The sequence below is a fragment of the Macrobrachium nipponense genome, chromosome 25 (assembly GCF_015104395.2).
Source record: "Macrobrachium nipponense isolate FS-2020 chromosome 25, ASM1510439v2, whole genome shotgun sequence".
NCBI lineage: Eukaryota > Metazoa > Arthropoda > Malacostraca > Decapoda > Palaemonidae > Macrobrachium > Macrobrachium nipponense.
The window spans coordinates 43,720,115-43,738,672 of NC_087214.1; the positions used below are offsets into that span (position 1 = coordinate 43,720,115).

Genomic DNA, 18,558 nt, shown 5'->3' on the forward strand with positions numbered 1-18,558 from the left:
ACATCTCTTCCCTTCGTCACAACACGTTAATATATTCCACGTAAAAACCTTCATCTGACCTTTAGGCGTCTTTCCCATAAGAGTAAAAGAATCAGGGCTTTTGGATGCCACATAATTAACTCGTTTATATGGGTACAATTTAAAGAACGCGCCGCACACCACATTTCATAACAACAAACAAAACTTGGACAAACGTGAGTAGGCCAGTGTTGCCAACTGGGAATGGCAATTTCTTGCTAGATTTTGTTCCATAAAAGGCTAAAAAAAATCACATACCGTATATACTCGAATAACGTGCAATCTCCCATATCGTGCGACCCCCAAATTTTCACCAATAAACAGTGGTTTTGTCATGTATCTCATGTATCATGCAAGTTCATAAGGTTGGTGGTTTAGCCTGCTAATGGCCGAGTCGTTCAGATGTGTGCTGATGCTAGTCAAGTTACGGTAATTTTCTTATTAATCTCGAGAATTGAATAGAAAATCTCAAGATTAAAAAAAATCCCAAGATAATAAAATAATTGTAAAAGTAACACGCCTTGGAGTCCTTAATCATTCTCTCTCTCTCTCTCTCTCTCTCTCTCTCTCTCTCTCTCTCTCTCTCTCTCTCTCAGGAATAAATACGTACGTACTGTAATTTGAGTCTTTCACCAACGGGTATCAGTAAATGTGTAGACATTGTGTGCATGTTTAAAAAAAATGTGCAGTACACACACATTCCGATGTTTCGGTTTTTGGAATTTTTCAGATTTCGGAAATGTGAGGTCAGATGCATAATCAAACAAACACCACTACTGCAGCAAAAACATTTTTTCCCTTTATGTTTTTCATTATTGTTAATTATTAATTACAGTTTATTTAAATAAATATATATATATTCTGTTAAATGAATGTGAGATAATTAATATCACCTATAATAAAATAGTGGGACAATTAATACCATATGTTCACTAATAGGTATTATTTTTAAAACAAACATTCCGTAAAACACAAAAAATATATGTACATAACAATCAAAATATAATAATGTTTTGCAGTTCAACTTGTGAATTTTAACAATAAGTATGACTATATAATATATTTCACCATATCAATCTTGAAGTTGAAGAGTCGTAAAATTCTGAGGATGGTCCGGGAAAAGGATTTGTACTTTGTTATTACGTATCGCTACAACACCATGTGGTATTTTCATACCACTATATTGATGACGCATCGCTACGACAAACTGGTGTTTTTCATACCACTATACGTTAAAGTTAAAATGATCATATTATATTATTGTTTTCACGAAGGAATAATTATATAAAGAAAATTATTGAGTAATTTTTGCCATCAGCAGTCAGAAAATCACGAACATGGTAACGTTCAAACCTAGTGCCATTCATGGCATATGTCTATAAATAGAACAGAAGTAGAGGGCAGTCATTGGATAACAGATCTCCATGGCTACCAACCAACCAATCAGGTGTTAGTTATACAACACTGTAATTTCTTAGAATGAACGTTTACACACACGAAGCTAACGATGATGTAGTATGTGTTTTGCATACAGTACGTAGTTTTAGTTTTTATTAGTGTAAGTACTTTACTGATTTCATGAAGAATAGAATGATTCCTTCTCATTACTTTGAATGCAAAATGGCTTGAAGATTCTTCCGCAAAAAGAAGAGAAAAAAAATTTCCTTAGAAGATGATACCTATTTACTAACGCGGTTGACATACCTTCAAAACAAAATTCAGCTCTTTAATCTCTGGAAAAATGTTAATCTATCCCGGCGACTAACAACAACAAATTTTTGTTTGTTTTATCTTCCAAGTAGTACGTACGTAGTCCAGTGCACAGCTGTCGTCTGATCACTACTCATATGATTAACTTTGTATATAAAAGTATGTGTATATAACTGTTAACTTTGTATATAAAAATATGTGTATATAACTGTATGTAGTATTTGTATACGATGTAAATATGTATAGCCTAGTATTTATGCATTATATTATTCAAGTGTTTGAATGATGCTAAAGTATTTCAATATCTGAGGAAACAGTAGTAAATTTCCCCACAATGAGTTTGGGTACATATGTATATCTAAGATGACTTAAATTATAAAAGCCTTTTATGTATAAGCTAGCTTTTGCAACAACACATATCTTACGAAAAATTACTTATGTGAAGATGGTTTTAGTAGTACAAATGATAGTTATTGTATCGTTAAAAATATCAAAGTGAACGAAGTCACAAAGTCGATTCTATGTCATGTTTTTCCTAAACGCGTTGACTTAAAGGAGAACGTTATTTTGGTTGTTTTATCACTCTCACAAACCCATAACAATGCAGTGTATGTATGATAATTCTAAACTATTATTCACTACCAAAATAACGATGATATTTTGTATTGAAAATTAATGTTACATATATTCCAAACATTATTACTACGTAGCATGAATAGTACTATAAATATTTCGAAAGATAATCTTGCTGTGAACTCTACCATAATTTGATTTTCATATACGTACGTACATTTTGTCAGCTGGCTGGCCTCGCATAGATAAAATTGATTTCACTGATATGGAATTACTCCACGAATAGCCTTTTTATTATGAAGATATGACGACTTAAAGGAGAACGTTATTTTGGTTGTTTTATCACTGCCACAAACCCATAACAATGCAGTGTATGTATGATAATTCTAAACTATTATTCACTACCAAAACAACGATGATATTTTGTATTGAAAATTAATGTTACGTATATTCCAAACATTATTACTACGTAGCATGAATAGTACTATAAAAATTTCGAAAGATAATCTTAATGTGAACGCTACCATAATTTGATTTTCATATACGTACGTACATTTTGTCAGCTGGCTGGCCTCGCATAGATAAAATTGATTTCACTGATATGGAATTACTCCACGAATAGCCTTTTTATTATGAAGATATGACGATAATATATAAGGTAAAAAATGCTTTTATGTATTTCGTTTACGCTTCGTCGCCAATAACAAACAGCAATACTTACGATAATCTATGAAAAATAGAAGTTCGAATTAATTTTAGCCTTAATGTTATTACTACTGTAATTACACTACCACTACTATTATAATTTCTAAAAGTTTATCAAACAAAAAATGTCGCTTTGAACGCAACCGTATACATAAACCATTTTCGTACGTAAAGGTATATGCTTACATTTTGTGGCTGGCCACTCCGACGATAAGTTGAGTGCAATGATGTGGAATTATTCTTTGAATAGGCTATTTATTATGAAGATATGACTATAATATATATGGTAAGAATGGTTTTATTACCTTTATTGTCAGTTAATATCATAATGTGAATCTGTTTGTGTACGTTGGTGGTTATCGCACTGCAACTACGCTTAGCCTACCAATGAACGTCGTAAATAAACCTTGAATAGGCTATTTATTTCGAAGATAGGACAATAATATATTAGGTGAGAATGGTTTTATTACCTTTATTGTCAGTTAATATCATTATACAGGCGGTCCCCGGGTTACGACGGTTCCGGCTTACGACGTTCCGAGGTTACGACGCTTTTTCTTAAATATTCAATGGAAAAATCCGTCCTGGGTTACGACGCTTGTTCCGAGGTTACGACGCTGACGCTTCCGACGCTCCGAGTTAACGACGCTTTTAAAAAACGCATACTATGATAAAAATCCTTTATAGTTTAGCACAGTATATTAATAAAAATAAGTTTCTGGTTAGATTACAACAAAAATTTTGAGATTATGATGATTTTCGACACTTTTTATGTTGTATTTTTCTATGTTTTTTAGTGACGCCTCATATGCGGAACTAGTTTCCGAGCGAATGAATACATACTAGTTTACATATAACAGTCCAAAAGCGCAAATAATGAAAAAATCATTGCTTGTTTCCAGTAATAATAACAAAACGGAAGTTTCTGGTTAGATTACAACGCAAATTCCAAGTATCCAAAGAGAGACATTATCCAGTAATTTGATCAGAGAGAGAGAGAGAGAGAGGAGGAGAGAGAGAGAGAGAGAGAGAGAGAGAGAGAGAGGCGGCTTCCGACGCTCCGAGTTAAGGACAGAGAAGTGTTCGTTTCGTTAAACGGCCTCTGACTCATGCCAGTAAATGTTTGTGATACTAAATAATATAAAGCCTAATTTAAGAGAGTACGGTACTTTAATTAGTCTATATGATACGTAAATAGTAATCAACTGTTCTTGTAGCCCTCAATATTTGGCAAAATCGAAGTATCCAAAGAGAGACATTATCCAGTACGTAATTTGATCAGAGAGAGAGAGAGAGAGAGAGAGAGAGAGAGAGAGAGAGAGAGAGAGAGAGAGAGAGAGAGGAGAGAGAGAGAGGAACGCTTTGGCAACAATTGTCTCGGGTTTTTTTATAGCTTCCTTCTGCTTGATGATCGTGGATATTTAGAGGGATTTCGACCATACTCGTTTGCCAAATCGACGATACGAACGCCACGTTCATGCTTTGCTATAATTTCATGTTTTGCTTCCATCGAAATCATTTTCTTGGGTTTTTTTTCTTTTTTTTTTATCACCTGCTTTGTCTTTAGCTTTGAGACCCATGGTTAATAATAAAATAGACAAAATAACACGAAAAATAGGCGCAAATACAACGAACTAAACAACGACGTGTTAACATGCAGCACCAACAAACAAACAGACTGAACGCCATTTATCGCGTCGCCTATACAACTAACACTCATCGCAAAATCGTATCTCAAATATTTCGTTGTATATCAAAGCTTGTATTTTCGCAAATTTTCTGTTGTATCTCAAAACATTCGTATATTAGGGCAATCGTATGTCAAGTTTCCAATGTAATTTGATCAGAGAGAGAGAGAGAAGAGAGAGAGAGAGAGAGAGAGAGAGAGGAGAGGGAGAGAGAGAAGAGAGAGACGATTTGAGAGACGCTTTGGGCAACAATGGTCTCGGGGATTGACGTAACGTTTATTTTCTGAACAAGATAGGACAGAGAAGTGTTCGTTTTCATTAAAACGGCCTCTGACTCATGGCAGGAAATGTTTTGTTGATACTAATATATAAGCCTATTTAAAGATACATTTACTTTAATTAGTCTATATGATACGTAAATAGTAATCAGCTGTTCTTGTAGCCCTCAAGATTTTGTAAAATCACTCCAGGTTGTACATAAAACTTCAAGAATGTAGTGTCACCAGAGGATTACAATAGTTTTTACCTTCAAGAACCAGCATTCTTTTATGAAAATAACTCCAGGTTGTACATAATACTACAGGAAACAACATGTAGTGTAACCAAAGGATTACAAGTAAGGTTTTTATAACTTTTTATTAGTTTAAGACATATTTCCAAGCGTCGTTCCGGCTTACGACGATTTTCGGCTTACGACGCGTCTCAAGAACGGAACCCCCGTCGTAACCCGGGGACTGCCTGTATGAGTCTTTAAATGAATGTTGGTAGTTATCGGACCACGGCCGAGGGTTAGCCTACCGAAAACATCGCATACGCAACACAACAAACCCGTGATGCAGCGATTCATACCAGTGATGTAACATGAGAAGCGGTCCAAGAAAAAACCCGTGATTAACTGGATCCGTGAATAAGCGATGCCCCACTGTATTTCAGTTCTCCTGTAGGAAAAACTGTAGAGGTCTGAATTGCAGTCTATTCAGGGAAACAAGCTTCTCCAGCGAGGAAATGGTCCCCCAGCAGACTCATCCATTCCCTCACTAAGCATGCTTCCTTCCCTAATAAGGCTGCGTTTTGCATAAGCAGAGCATTATTATAGTGCTATGCCGCGGTAGACTCGTACAGAATTCTGTTACAGTGCGGTAACCAGCGCCGAACAGGTCTAAGAGATATCTCTGTTGAAAATTTCTTAGTAAAAGGAAGTCGTGTTTATTCATGATTACTAGAAATCCCCTCAACCCGAGGCTAAAGTCCATGATCGAAGGGCAGAGATACGGTTTGTCAATCAATCCCGCGGGAGAGAGAGACGTAACCGATGGCGCATAACAGCGAGCTACCTGATACTGAATTGGTGACAGTTACAGCAGCTTACGTTCACCTTCTCGCAATGTTATGCCGAGATGCCAGCTACTCTATTCAACCAAGGAATAGACTTTCCATTATTTGAACAGAAACTCTCAAGTTGGCATATTTAAGCGAAACAGAATTCGCTAAATACAGAAGCTGATTTTGTGTTGTCGTAACACTACACTTAATTAACCAAATGTTAAATCGGAAACTCCTGGAAAGTTGCCGGGAGTACCGATTAACTATACTGCGTCATCCACAATGACAGCAGCCTTCTATCGTCGTCTCGCACTATTCTGCCTGAGTTACCAGTTACTCTATTCTACGAAGGAATAGGTTTGTTACTATTATCGATCAGAAGGAAATTCTCAAGCAGGCATATTTAAGCGAAACATAATTCGTTAGATGCATAAGCTGAGTTGGTGTTGTTGTAACAATACCTTTTAGCGTTGTCCTTACACCGGAAACTCCTGGCAGTTTGCAGGAAGGACCGATTAAATACACTTAAAATAACAGTCCTTTCGGTTGCCATCTGTAGAGGTAACTACGATATGCGTATTGTAGTCCCTTGAACATCTAATTCTCTACTACATTCTTTCCTCGACGAGGAAGAGAGAGAATGGAAATCGAATGTCTTCGTTCTCTTTGCCAAGAGAACGAATTAATATTATTCGAATGGGGATCGTCAAGTGAGAACCGAGGATCGAAAAGAACAGTTCAAGCGTCTTATATATAGACAAAGACTTCCATGGACGTAGTCTACAAGTCTTTATCCTGGATGAGCCTCTGACTAATGAATGAGAGCTCTTTCGAATTTTGTTAATGAGAGCTTATCCGCTTATGCGATAAAATGTTATTAAGATCTTTTTCAATGAGAACTAACCCATTTACATAACAGAAAGTAATCCAGGAATTCGAGCGTAACGTCTTCCCGATTCCCGCAGAAATCGAGGAAAGGGCAGAATTCCTGGTCAGAGACTGGGCTTACGGCAGGTAGGACCTTAATGTTTCCTTTCGGCAGCGCAGTCCCGAATGCAGAAGAGGCATTTTATGACACCTAATTCTTAAAGATTACTAGAGCTTCTTCTAGATGACAGCTCATTAGAACCAACCTGACTACCTTATCCATGTAGGTTGGATAGTTATTCTAGAGAAAGAGAGTCAGGGCCTCGAGACTGCAGGTCCAGGGCTCCGAAATACCAATCTAGGAACTAAATATCCATGTTTCTGAACAGCCCTTTCAGATAATCTATCTGGCTGGCCCAATCTTCCTGGGAAGAGCTTCCTCTCCCATTTCATACCGGATGCCTGTTATTACGCTTAACCGTATTAGAATCCTTTATAATACTGTCACATTGTGGTAAACAGCATTAATCTAGGAACCTTTGTAGGATACTAGGGAATTCTGTAGTTAACCTCTGTATTTGCATAAGACTTGACCATACCGTAGTCTTAAAGTGAATTCTCTACTACATCCATCTTCTCACTAAGCATGTACTCTAATAAGCCATGCTTTCGTAAGCATGAGAGCATTATGTAATAAATAGTGTTCTGCTGCGTTAGATTCCTTTAATAATGTTACCTACGGTAAACACCATTGAAAGGCTGTAATATCTTTCTTATTGAAAGCTTCTTAGCAAAAGGCAGACAATATTTTATTTATGTTTGCTTAACTATCCCCTCAATCCGAGGCTAAGACCGCGATTGTAAGGGAGAGATACGGTTAGTCATTCCATCCAGCAGGACTGACCTCTCATGACTGAGAAAAATAGATGGTTACTTTGCGTTTGGTGCTAAGCGATTAGCAGTCCCTACGTTAGCTGTCTGCCTTACTCTTCCAGAAAGTTGCAGCTACTCCATTCAATAAAGGAATCTTATAAAATTATTATCGAACTTCAGGAAGTTCTTATTAATGTATATTTAAGCGAAACAAGACTTCAATAAATCTAGAAGCTAATTAGGTATTGTCATAACAATCCCTTTAAGCATAGTCCTTCCTAGGAAAGTCCTGGAAGGATACTGGTAATTGAGTTGCACAGCAAAGAAGTAACTACGGTATGTGCTTATGATTTGACCGTATCGTATTATCATACAGCAGATACTCTACTACCTTCTTTCCCTGCTGAGGCAGATAGAGAAAGGAAAAAACTTTTACTATCTTCGTTCTTTTCGTTAACAGAACGATAGAAAGAGTATATATATCTCCTTAAGGAAGGAAGTTAATCCATGAACTCTTTAAATCTTCGTAATTTCCTCATAAATCGCGGAAGAGACAGAATTCCTGTTCATCTCTAGGGTTTACGGAAGGAAGTAGATATTTCCTATCCGCGTAGTCCTTCCTAGGAAAGTCCTGGAAGGATACTGGAATGAGTTGCATTGCACAGCAAAGAAGTAACTACGGTATGTGCTTATGATTTGACCGTATCGTATTATCATACAGCAGATACTCTGGATAAGATGTCTGGTTCTAGTTCTGCTAGTTTCAGTGTGTTGTGTGCAAGGGTGTAAGGTGAGGCTACCAAAGGCTTTGGTAGATCCTCACTCGGTATGCACGAGGTGTAGGGGGGATGTATGTTTGGTGGATTATCGATGTAAGGAGTGTGAGAGTTTGCCTGATTCCGATTGGAAGACGTATGATTCGTATGTGCGCAGGTTAGAGCGTGACAGAATCAGGAGGTCTTCCTCCAGGAGTGCATCAGTGAGCAGAAGTCAGGGTAGTGATATTTCACCTGCTAACCCTCCTGTAGACTTTGTTTTACCTAACCCTGTGGTGTTGCCTTCGGGCCCTGAGGTTGTGTCTGTAATTATGGATTCCATCCGTAACTTGGAATCTAAAGTGCTCGCTCTCCAATCTAGTGTTGTGAAGTGTGGTGATGGTGTTAGTGCCCCTAGTGTTGTGGAGGGGGCATCGGTTTGGCCCTATAATGCCTCTAGGCCTGGACCTCTGTCGGACTCCCAGGACAAAGGGAGTGGGCAAGTCGAAAGCTGAAGGAGGGTTACGGGGCCTCCCCACCGATCTGGCGTCCCTTCGGCAGGACCTGATGACGCTTCCCAGGCTGCCAAGGATCGTGCTTGTGCACGAATCCTTAAGGATTGCTTCTCGTCCTCCGAGGCGTCCTCCCTGCACAGGGGTTGGAGCTCTCGGAAGGACTCTCGCCTTCTCAAGAGAGGCTTTAGAGAAGAGGATGCCTCACGTCCAATTTCTCAACATGCGTTGCAGTCGTCGCCTGAATGTTTTGATGCCTTTCCACCGCAGAAGAGGACCAGGACGTCATCGGAGGATGACGCTTTTGAGCACCCCAGTCGCTCTAAGGTTTTTCCTGTGAGAAGGAAGAAGGCGTCCCCTTGCCCCTCATCTTCCCACAGGATCAGCCCTTCCCCTGATCGGGAATCTTCTCCTTCTAGGAAGATTCTCCTCAATATGCAGCAGCAGTTGGCCTCATTTTTCGCCAAGAGGGAGACGGAGCCGCGTTACCGCAGGAAGGATTCGAGACTGCCTATCAAGAGGTCCAAGCAGTCCCCCTCTCCTTCTCCTCGTTCGTCTCCCTCTTCTGCTTTGTCGCCTTCTAGATCTAGTTTACCTCCTCAGCGCTTATCTAGAAGTGTCGATGAGCGTCATGCAGGACACTCTGTAGACCGTAAGGCTCGTCTTGGCGACGATCGCCGTACTTCTTGTCATGACGCTCCTTGCGCTCTTCTTCATGACGCTCGGCGTGCTGCTCAGCAGAACACCTCTCAGGCTGCTTGCTATGACGCTTCTGTTGCTACTGTGTCCCGTCAGGACGCTCGTCAGGACGCTTTTCAGGACGCTTTTCAGGACGCTCGTCGAGACACTCGCCAAGACGCTCTTCAGGACGCTCGGCAGGACGCCCCTTTCGCTGATCATCGGAAAGCTTCAGTTTGCCGTCAAGGATACCCGGCCTTGTTCTACGGACCCTTCGTCAGAGAGGAGACCCCTCTTGCGAGCTGGGCCTCAAGGTCTAATTGCTTCTCGGTCGTTTAAGGACTCTTCTGTTGCTCCATTGGATGAGGGAGAGTCTTCGGGAGAGTCGCAGCCTGTGGATGAAGAGGAGCCTGCTACGTCTTCATCCTCGGACTACAAGGTTTTTGGCCCGCCTTCTGAGGGACTTATTTGGAGACAAGTTTCAGCCCTCGGCCCCTTGCTCTCCTCCTTCGCAGTTGGCTTCGTCGAAGACGAGGAAAGCGCCAGGCTTTATCAAGATGGCCACGTCACTGTCTACGAAGAGAGCTTTCAAAAGAATCCATGACTGGATGGACTCCAGAAAGGCCCAAGGCAAGACTTCTTTTGCCCTGCCTCCAGCGAGGTTGAGTGGAAGGGCGGGCATTTGGTACGAGACGGGAGAGGAAGCTGGTTTGAGAGTTCCTTCCTCTTCTCATGGTGACTATGCCAGCCTGGTAGACGCTCCTAGGAGGTCTCTCCTGTCCTCTGCAAAGTTTTCCTGAACACTTTCAGAGTTGGACCATCATCTGAAAGGGCTGTTTAGGACGATGGAGGTCTTTAACTTCATGGATTGGTGTTTGGGAGCCCTGGACCTGCAGTCTCGGAGTCCGGACTCTCTCTCTCTTGAGGAGCTGTCCAGCGTCTTAGCCTGTATGGATAAGGCAGTCATTGATGGTTCTGATGAGCTGGCTTCCCACTTTTGTACGGGGCTTCTTGAGAAGAGAGCCTTATATTGCAACTTCACGGCGAAGTCGGTGTCTCCATTTCAGAGGGCAGAGTTGCTGTTCGCCCCTCTATCTAGCCATCTCTTCCTGCAGTCGATAGTGAAGGATCTAGCTGTCAGCCTTCAGGAAAAGGCGACCCAAGACCTCCTGGCTCAGTCTTCCAGACGTCCTGCAGCCCATTCTACAACTCCACTTGCACAGGCTTCAAAGAAGCAGAAGCCCTTTCGTGGCGGAGCTTCCTCGAGAGAGCCTCCTTGAGGAAGAGGTCTCTCTAGAGGCAGAACCCCTTTCAAGCCCAGGGGGAAGAAGTGACGTGTCGGGCCTTCAGACACCTGTCGTAGCCAGGCTCTTGTCCTTTGCAGAAGCCTGGAAAGCAAGAGTCATCAAAAGGGGATACAAGATCCCATTCCTCGAAACTCCACTGTTGAGCACGAAGCCCATAGATCTGTCGCCCTCCTACCATCCAGAGAAGCAACAGATTCTGTTCGATCTGCTCGAGCAAATGCTCGAGAAGAGAGCTGTAGAACAGGTACTAGCTCTAGAATCCCCAGGCTTCTACAACAAGTTGTTCCTGGTGCCGAAGCAGTCTGGGGGATGGAGACCTGTCCTGGACGTCAGCAGGCTGAATCATTTTGTCAAGAAAGACAAATTCAAGATGGAAACGTCTCAGTCTGTTCGAGGAGCCTTAAGACCAGGCGACTGGATGGTTTCTTTAGACCTCCAAGACGCCTAGTTTCACGTCCCTATCCATCCTCAGTCAAGGAAGTACCTGAGGTTTGTCTTAAAGGGGCAGGTCTTTCAATTCAGAGCTCTCTGCTTCGGGCTAAGCACAGCACCGATGGTTTTCACGCTTCTGATGAGGAATGTGGCGAGATGGCTTCACCTCTCAAGGATAAGAGTCTCGCTTTACCTGGACGATTGGCTCATTCGAGCATCGTCGGAGTCGAGGTGTCTGGAGGACCTTCATACGACGCTACAATTGACGAAGTCCCTAGGACTTCTGGTAAACTTTGAAAAGTCCCATCTGATCCCTACTCAGTCCATCGTGTATCTGGGGATTCAGATGGATTCAGTGGCTTTTCGAGCTTTTCCATCCCTGGAACGTCAGCAGAACTGCTTAGACAAAGTGTCAGCCTTCTTGGAGAAGGTAACATGCTCGGTGAGGGAATGGATGAGTCTGCTGGGGACCATTTCCTCGCTGGAGAAGTTTGTTTCCCTGGGTAGACTGCATCTCAGACCGCTCCAGTTTTTCCTTGCGGAGAACTGGGAAAACAAGGAGGATCTGGAAGTGACTCTGAGCATCTCTCAGTCGGTCAAGGATCGCCTAAGGTGGTGGCACGATCCCGCAAAGCTGGCAGAAGGCGTTTCTCTCAGCCTTCTGAGCCCCGACCTAGTGTTGTTTTCCGACGCGTCCACTGCGGGTTGGGAAGCAACACTGGGAAAGGAAGAAGTGTCAGGCATCTGGAGAGGGGAACAGATGTCCTGGCACATAAATCTAAAAGAATTGGGAGCAGTTCGGTTGGCTCTCCAGTTCTTCGAAGAACGAGTTTCTGGCCGAGTAGTCCAGATCAACTCGGACAATACCACAGCTCTGGCATATCTCAAGAAGCAGGGAGGAACACACTCTCGGTCCCTGTTCGAGTTAGCAAGAGAAATCCTGCTGTGGGCCCAGGCACGGAATGTAACGATCCTCATGAGGTTCGTTGCAGGAGTAGAGAATGTCTGTGCGGATCTACTCAGCCGAAGGCAGCAACTGCTTGCGACCGAGTGGACCCTTCACCAAGAGGTATGTCACGAGTTGTGGAGGCTATGGGGACGTCCCTGGGTAGACCTCTTCGCAACTTTGAGGACGAAGAGGCTTCCTCTTTACTGCTCCCCTGTTCTCGATCCAGGAGCAGTAGCGATAGACGCCATCCTATGGGATTGGACGGGGATGGACGTTTATGCCTTTCCCCCGTTCAAGCTCTTGGGAGAAGTGATCAGGAAGTTTGCGGCGTCAGAGGGAGCGAGGATGACGTTGATCGCCCCGTTTTGGCCTTTAAGCGACTGGTTCACAGAGGTCATGTCCTTCTTAGTGGACTTCCCAAGGACCCTGCCCGGGAGAGTCGATCTACTCAGACAGCCCTACTTCGAGAGGTACCACAAAAACCTCCCCGCTCTGAGTCTGACTGTGTTCAGACTATCGAGAAGTTGGCCAGAGCGAGAGGTTTTTCAGACCAGTGGCAAGGGCTATTGCCAATGCAAGGAGAGCTTCCTCTCTTGCAGTGTACCAATCGAAGTGGGCCGTTTTCAGGAGATGGTGCAGGAAGAAGGGCATTTCCTCCACCACGACCTCTGTGAATCAGATTGCCGACTTCCTCCTTCATCTGAGGAAAGTTGATAAGCTGGCAGTCCCAACTATTAGAGGGTATAAGAGTATGTTGTCAGTGGTCTTTAGACACAGAGGTTTGGATCTTGCAAACAACAAAGACCTTTACGACCTTTTGAGGTCTTTTGAAACCTCTTAAAGTGGCTCAGCCAAAGCTACCGTCATGGAACTTAGACGTAGTCTTGAAGTTCCTGATGTCTAGTCCTTTTGAACCTCTCCATTCTGCAACATTAAAGGACGTGACCAGAAAGGTTATTTACCTAACCACTCTAGCTACAGCAAAGAGAGTTAGCGAGGTTCGAGCCATCAGCAAACATAAAGGCTTTAGGGGACATAATGTGGTATGTTCCTTAAGCCTTTCGTTCTTAGCCAAGAATGAAAACCCGTCTAACCCTTGGCCCAAGAGCTTTAAGATCAAGGGGATGGCAGAAATTATTGGGCAAGAGCCAGAGAGAGTCCTGTGCCCTGTCAGGGCTCTCAAGTTTTATCTAGATAAAACGAAAGAGAGTCGAGGTCCTTCGGACAATCTGTGGTGTTCCGTTAAGAGACCAGACTTACCTATGTCAAAGAACGCACTGGCGTTCTTTTTAAGGATTACCATCAAGGAGGCTCATTCGTCCTGTCTAGATGGTGATCTGAGACTTTTAAAAGTAAATGTTCACGAGGTTAGGGCTATCGCAACCACGGTGGCATTTCAAAAGAACATGGCACTCAGTGATATCCTGGGCGCCACCTTTTGGCGAAGCAACTCGGTGTTTGCTTCACACTACCTGCGGGATGTGAAGACGACATATGAGAACTGCTGTTCGCTAGGGCCATACGTTTCCGCAGATACAGTCTTGGGGGCAGGAAGTAGCACTCATCCTATCCTGTAGAAAATGGTCAGAAATTTTTAATTTTGTTGTGTTTTTTTGGTTGTTGGGTCGGCCGCCAGAGGCGGACTTCCCAGTCCTTAGCTTAAGTTAGACTATCTTAATTTTTGCTAGGCTTGGTCAGGTGGTGGTTTATTACTTCGTTGCCCTCATAGTATGGTCAATATGGTCTTGTCGCATTGTGGTCACGCCCCTGTTGACAGATCATCTAGAACTCACCAGCTGGAGACTAGTAAAGCAGAAGCAGACTTGGGTGACAGTAATCACGAAGTTAGCTATGCTAACAGGTAAGGAACCAAGATGTCAATCATCTACATGTAATTTGTTTCCTAAATCCTATTCTGTCTCTTCCCACCTCCAATGGTGGGATTCAGCTATATATATATCTGACAGGTAAGTTTCATGAACAAAATGATATTGTTATGATACAATGAAGTTTGTTCATACTTACCTGGCAGATATATATAGCTGTATTCTCCGAAGTCTGACAGAATTTCAAAACTTACGACACACGCAGTGGTTGGCCAGGTGGTTAGTACCCATTCCCGCCGCTGGGAGCCGGGTATCAGGAACCATTCCCATTTTCTATTCAGATTTTCTAGTGCCACTGTCTCCTGAGGGGAGGTGGGTGGGCACTTTGATTATATATATCTGCCAGGTAAGTATGAACAAACTTCATTGTATCATAACAATATCATTTTCTCCTATATCTAACACTACTCTTTATCCTCTTTGCCTGTTCTACAATCCTGGCTTTCACACACTCATAAGGCACATTCCCTACACTCATCATTACCCCATACATACTCAGCAAAACTCCCGTCCAAAAGCTACCAAACTCTCTTTCCCAGGCTTTCTTGTTATCCCCATACTTAACCACACAATACTTCTCATATTCCTTAAAAAAGTCTCCTATGTCTCTACTACCATATTCCTTGTATTATGCAGATCGGGGTACCTCTCATATATACAGCCTTTCGTACTTCCTGCTCACTCACTCTCCTCTTAACCTCGTCTGAATACATTGAATCAACTTCCATACTAACATCCATGCTCTTGATTACTCTTTTCTTACCCTTCTTTCTACCTACCTGTTTCCACTCACTGCTATCTAAATCACTCTCAGCCTTTTCCTTACTAGCCCTCTTTCCCTTGGCCTTCTTCTTTTCCTCAGCTCCCTTCTTATTCTCGTCCTCAGGTTTATCCTTATCCTGTGTCTTCCCCTTCTTTCCCTTACTTATCACAACCAATTCACCTTCGTCTCTCGTACTCTCATCCACTTGTTCTTTCACTTTCTTAATTGCTACTGGTCCGTCACAAGACCCAGTAGGCCTACCTCCTACTGCTCCCTCTCTCATGAATCCCTTCATCATCTCCTGCACTGCATTCATCATTACTCAGAATTTTTTGTCCATTTTCTCAACCATTCTCTCTTCCGCTCCTTTCACTTCTTTCATTTCCACTTTTGCACTCCTTAGCATTCCTCTCATTTCCTTTAACTCACTCTTCAGCTCCTCACACTACCCTCAACCTTTCATTTTCCACTTCCAATCATCCTCTCACTTCTCTCTCCAACCTCAACTCTTCCTTCAGCCTCTCCACCTCACTCAATCCTTCCATCCCAAACTTTCTCACCACTCATACACACTAGCCTAGACCAATCATCCTGCAGCTGCCACAACAGCAGTCCCTCTTTGGTCTGCAAAAATTTCTTAGGCGGAATCAAAGCTGAGTAAAAAAAGCAAGCAAACTCCCCATAATTATGTTAATCGCACAAGCTGACCAAATTCCCACAGCCACACTTTCCCCTTTACGTTACTTTTTACCCCCAGGACAATTGGTTCAACGACATACCGAACACACAAAACGCAAACACGTACTACTCACCTCAGGCTCCAGATACTCAGGGCTAGATTGTGCTGTCCGCTGGAGATAGGCTAGTCGAGAGACAACCACCGCCGATAATTGCAACACAAAAGAACCAGCTGAGAACCACAACCCCACAACAACTTAGCAACCCGACAAATCAGTGAGCAGACAAACACCAACAGCTCAAACCAACACGACAACCACACAACTCGACCCAGCACAACAACCTGCCAACACCAACACTGCCCCAACTGCCACTCACAGACACTGATATGCACGACCAACCTCTCTAACTTCACCACAACCAGACAGGCACACGCACAACAACTTTACAACACCAAAATCAATCAAATAACACAACATCAACTGACCACCAACAGATAACTGCTGCCCAAACCAACTCTATGACTTCAATGACTTCCTTACTTCCTATGACTCCGTAACACACAACTGTGACTGATATATACAACAGCGCCACAACAGACACGCTTACGACCACCATCCAATCACTCCCTTTTATTCTTCCACCAATATCTCTCTCTCTCTCTCTCTCTCTCTCTCTCTCTCTCTCTCTCTCTCTCTCTCTCTCTCTCTCTCTCTCTTATGTAACCCTCATAGGCGTTGTCAAATATAAACTACCATCATTACTCCTCCATAAAGTGACTCCACATTTTTGGTGTCATAAGTAAAAATTTCTAAAGCGTCATGGAGGTATGTTTGCACTGCCTATGGCTAGACTTTCATTAATTGTGTTTAACCGGAAATTAAGGCATTATTTTGTGACTTTAAAGAAAACACTGCGAGAGGAAAGTAGAGGTCTCGATCTGTTGTTTCCGTGCTGGTTTAGTTATGACTGGCATCTAATTCAGGATACTGGAAGTGCTAAGTTATTTTTTGGGAGTGTTCGCCTGTCCGCACAGCAGTGCATTACCCTAGTAAACCACCTTTCATTTGGGTCATTTTTCATAACCAATGAAAAGTTATTCATTTCATTAGCCTACTAATTTACCTTTGGTTATTTCACATTTCACTCACGACTGATATGCAGCAAAATGTTTGAAATTATCATTCACACAACGGACGCTGTGTGTAATGGGTGTGAATTTGCACAGTATCAGTGCTTCAGTAAATACTTCAAACAATATGATGAAGCCTAACTTAGACCTATTGTTATTTCAGAGCAGCAGCAACCTGGACCAAGTGTGATGCACCAAGATTCCTCATCCCCGTCCAAGATAGATGACTCGGATTTTAAGGTAAAAAATCTTGTATTCTCACTTGCAATAGGTTAGCTGGTACAATAATTTTTTTTAATTAAAATTGTAGTCGAAACTGTCATAGGCCACACCATCCTAACGGCACAGGCCTCTGAGAATTGAAGTGATTCATGAGAAACAATATGGAACTTGTGGAGGGTTGCAATTACTCAGCTACCACTTCGAAGATGCCTTAGTTGTACTACTGAGTGTCGTGAATGTACAACTTGAGTTCTTGTGCAATATAACTATATACTATACCTGGTTCACATAAGGTAGATTCTTGGATGAGCCGTATGCCTACGAGACGTTTGTTTGGTGGCTGCTGATTGGCTGGTACCGGGAGGTAGGCAGCTCCCCGCCAATCAGCGCCCGGCAAACAAACGTCTCACAGGCATAGGGCTTACCCAAGAATCTACCTTAAGTGAACCAGTTATAGTTACTTTTTGTCCATCTTAAATTATTTGCAATTCCTTTACTATTGAAATTAACTTATGGACTAAAGTTATATATGTTTTATAATTGTTGCCAATACAAGATATGAAATTGCATCCTAAATTTATTCTAAGAGCTCTTCATCAAATTACAACTTGTAAGGAAGACAATACTGCTGCCCCCCACCTCTCCTCCATAGCTAATACGTACAGCAAAATTGTAACCAATAAACAACCCTAGGTAATGTAACCTACATTTTTTAAAAGAACTTTTCATCATATGACAAAGGTGAGAATACTGCCTCCCATCCCACCTTCATAGTTAATATGGCAAAACTGTAACCAGTACTATGTGGTATTATTTTATACTGGCAACTTTCAGAATTTTATGGTTTTTGGATGTTATGCCTGCTAGGGAATTCTTAAGTGATGTAAGCTTACATGTTAGCCTACTGTGATCTGTGTATGGCAAGCATATTATTTCATTGTTTTCTTGGCATTTTCAATTATTCCATTCTATATTTCAGCCAGGATTACTGTATATACTCGAGTAACGTGCGATCTCGCATATCATGCGACCCCAAATTTTTCACCAATAAACAGTGGTTTTGTCATGTATCTCATGTATCATGCGAGCTCCTTTTCCGAGAGCGTCAGTTCATAAGGTTGGTGGTTTAGCATGCTAATGGCCGAGTCATTCAGATGTGTGCTGCTACTAGTCAAGTTACAGTAATTTTCTTACTAATCTTGAGAATTGAATAGAAAATCTCAAGATTAAAAAAGAATCCCAAGATATATATATACAGTAGACCCTTGACTCACGAACGCATTGACCCACGTACAACTCGATCCCCGACCAAAATTATAGGTAAAATTTCACCCTTGACTTACGAACTAACTTTGAGATACGAACAAAAAAAAAATGCGGAAAATAAAAATTCTGTTTGGGTCATGAACTAATTTTGAGACATGAACATTTGAAAAATGCTGGAAATTTCTGGAAAATAACAATTCACTTTGTTTCACAAACTAATT

General features: G+C 42.1%; 1 long non-coding RNA gene across 1 annotated transcript in view; it reads left to right on the plus strand.

Annotated features, from left to right (window-relative positions):
- Positions 1–18,558, plus strand: part of LOC135199199 (uncharacterized) — a 200,651-nt gene that overhangs the window by 128,514 nt on the left and 53,579 nt on the right. The window contains exon 2 of the long non-coding RNA XR_010310970.1: positions 17,013–17,089. This is a non-coding gene — a long non-coding RNA (uncharacterized LOC135199199). The remainder of the gene's footprint in view (positions 1–17,012; positions 17,090–18,558) is intronic.